This window comes from Lathyrus oleraceus, chromosome 4 (assembly GCF_024323335.1).
Source record: "Lathyrus oleraceus cultivar Zhongwan6 chromosome 4, CAAS_Psat_ZW6_1.0, whole genome shotgun sequence".
Taxonomy (NCBI): domain Eukaryota; kingdom Viridiplantae; phylum Streptophyta; class Magnoliopsida; order Fabales; family Fabaceae; genus Lathyrus; species Lathyrus oleraceus.
The window spans coordinates 247,464,194-247,467,341 of record NC_066582.1 but is presented as its reverse complement, the minus strand read 5'-3'; the positions used below and the strand labels follow the sequence as shown (position 1 = coordinate 247,467,341).

The 3,148-nt window shown below is 40.9% G+C and overlaps 1 non-coding gene across 1 annotated transcript; it reads right to left on the bottom strand.

Annotated features, from left to right (window-relative positions):
* Positions 1 to 921: 921 nt before the first annotated feature.
* On the bottom strand, positions 922 to 1,028 carry LOC127077303 (small nucleolar RNA R71). The gene has a single exon (XR_007787141.1). It is a non-coding gene; the product is annotated as a small nucleolar RNA R71 (small nucleolar RNA).
* Between the last annotated feature and the right edge of the window lie 2,120 nt (positions 1,029 to 3,148).

The following is a 3,148-nucleotide window of genomic DNA, read 5'->3' as shown; positions in this document are numbered from 1 at the left end:
AAACTAAGAAACCAACGAAGATTTGATTCCCTAATTACGACGAACTACATACCGATATCCATGTTATTTGATATTTAATCTAGATAATTTTAGTTTTACTTTTCCCCCTAATCATCAAAGGATCATCCGCCTTAGCTTTACGAAGTAACCTTAGAAAAATGGTATATCGATTCATTAAGTCCCTGTGGGATCGATATCTTTTAAAACTACGCGATTAGACTGTGCACTTGCAGTTAATACCCCAATAGACTCATAAAGTCGCGATCAAGTTTTTGGCTCCGTTGCCGGGGACTTTTATTTAGTCGATATCCTAACTCTTCTGTTACGCTGTAGAGACTAAGGCAATTTTTATTTTTCCCTTGTCTTTCGTTGATTTGTATGCCACACACTCACTCACAAGGCGAACCGTATTACTTACGAATCAATGTCGTTGAACGATATCTTCGAGTCTTACGACGAATTCGGGAGTATCGTGCTGCAAACAATCTTCCTCCAATCGAAATTCCTGATCTCAAAAATCTCCTTCCTTCGCCGATACCCGAGATGGCAGAACCAGCTCGTGCTCTTCGAGATTACGCTGCTCCATCGCAAGATGAGCCGCATTCGAGTATTGCTCCACCCGCAATCGAAGTAAACAACTTCGAACTTAAACCTGCACTGTTGCAGGCAGTGCAACAGAACCAATTTTATGGAAATCCTACCGAGGATCCAAACCTTCATTTATCCGTATTTGTCCAATACGCTGATACTGTTAAAGCTAATGGTGTCACTTCATATGCAATTCGACTTCGTCTCTTTCCTTTCTCGTTAAGAGATAAAGCTAGAAGATGGCTTCAGTCTCTTCCCTCCAACTCAGTCACCACATGGAATGAGTTGAAGAAAGTCTTTCTTGCCTGATAATTTCCTCCAAGCAAAACAACTATGTTAAGAGCCCAGATAAATGGATTTAAGCAGAAAGATAACGAGTCTCTTTTCAAAGCATGGGAAAGATACAAAGACATGATGAGACTTTGCCCACACCATGGTTTAGAGGACTGGTTAGTAATTCATACCTTCTATAATGGTCTCTTGTACAACACAAGGTTGACAATAGACGCCGCCGCAGGTGGTGCGCTTATGGATAAACCTTACGCTGACGCTTATCAACTTATCGAGAGCATGGCCCAAAACCATTATCAGTGGGGAAGCGACCGAACAATGGTAGAAAAACCTCAAACAAAAGGGGGCATGTACGAGATAAGTAGCCTTGATCATGTTAATGCAAAAGTGGATGCTCTTGCCTAGAAAATTGAAAGTTTAAATGTATCACCTCCAGCCACCGTGGTTGCCGTAACTCAAAATTGCGAAGTCTGTGGAATTCAAGGCCACACTCCTACAGATTGTCAACTCCTAACAGGAATCCAAGCAGAGCAGGTGAACTATGCTCAAGGAAATCCCTACTCGCATACCTATAACTCAAACTGGAAGAACCATCCTAATTTTTCATATAAAAGTAATAATGCTTTATACGCACCAGGTCAAGCTCCCAGTCAAGCCCCAACTATACCTCCTGGATATCAAAAGCCGACCCCATCTACACCTAACAATAACGTTCCTAGGAAATCCAATTTGGAAATCATGATGGAGAACTTCATAGCTTCTCAACAGCAAACCAATAAAGAATTCTTAAACCAGAATGTACACACTAGCGAACAGATTAAATAACTAGCAAGTAAAGTAGATGCCCTGGCTACCCATAACAAAATGCTGGAAACACAAATCTCGCAAGTAGCTCAACAACAAGCACCTACTGCTGCCCCAACTGGTACATTTCCTGGACAGCCCCAACCTAACCCGAAAGGCCACGCTCATGCAATTATACTAAGAAGTGGAACAGAGGTAGAAGGACCGTCTGACCCAAGGATTGAGAACCAACACTCTAAAAAGTCAACTGAGGAAGAAGGTAGACCTAAGGAAAAGGAAGAGAGTAATAAAGAAACCGTAGAAAACAAAGAACCTTATGTACCTCCGCCGCCTTACAAACCACCGATCCCTTACCCTCAGAGGCTAATTAAAACCAAAGACGCGGGCCAATTTAAAAAATTTGTTGACCTACTGAAACAATTAAACGTCACCATACCTTTTACAGAAGCTATTACACAGATGCCTTCATATGCTAAGTTCTTAAAAGAAATTTTATCTAATAAAAGGAAACTTGAAGATAGCGAAACCGTTACACTCACTGCTGAGTGTAGCGCAAAAATCCAGAATATGCCTCCTAAACTTAAAGATCCTGGTAGTTTCTCTATACCCTGTCACATAGGAAAATTTGTCATAGACAAAGCTTTATGCGATTTAGGAGCCGGTATCAGTGTTATGCCCTTGTCCATGTGCAAGAGACTTGAAATGGGAGAATTAAGACCAACTAAAATGTCTGTGCAATTAGCAGATCGTTCCGTTAGATATCCTGTAGGAATTCTTGAAAACGTTCCCGTGCGCATAGGTCAATTCTACATTCCCACCGATTTTATAATTATGGACATAAGAGAAGATGAAGTTACCCCCATTATATTGGGAAGACCCTTCTTAGCAACCGCCGGTGCTATCATAGACGTAAAGCAAGGACGACTCACTTTCGAAGTAGGAGAAGAGAAAATTGAGTTCATTCTTTCCAAATTTTTGAAAGCACCTGCAATAGATGACACATGTTACTTCATGGATATCATCGACGAATGCATAAAAGAAACAGAATTAGAAAATGACGATTTATCCGACTATCGTGTAGAAGATAGACTGAACCAATGTTTAGCAATAACATCGGATCCTACGCAATGCCTTAAGAAACTAACCCTCGACCTGAAAACACTTCCCAAAAATCTGAGATATGAATTCCTAGACTCAGAACTTGAACGACCAGTGATAGTCAATGCAGACCTAGGAAAACTTGAAACCGAAAAACTCCTACATATCTTAAGAAAATGTCCAACCGCACTAGGATACAACATCACCGATCTTAAAGGGATAAGTCCTTCTATTTGTACGCACCGCTTCATGCTAGAAGAAGACTGTAAAACTTCTAGGGAACATCAGAGGAGACTAAACCCGATCCTGAGTGAGGTAGTGAAGAAGGAAGTAACGAAGTTATTAGAGGCAGGTATCATATATCCTA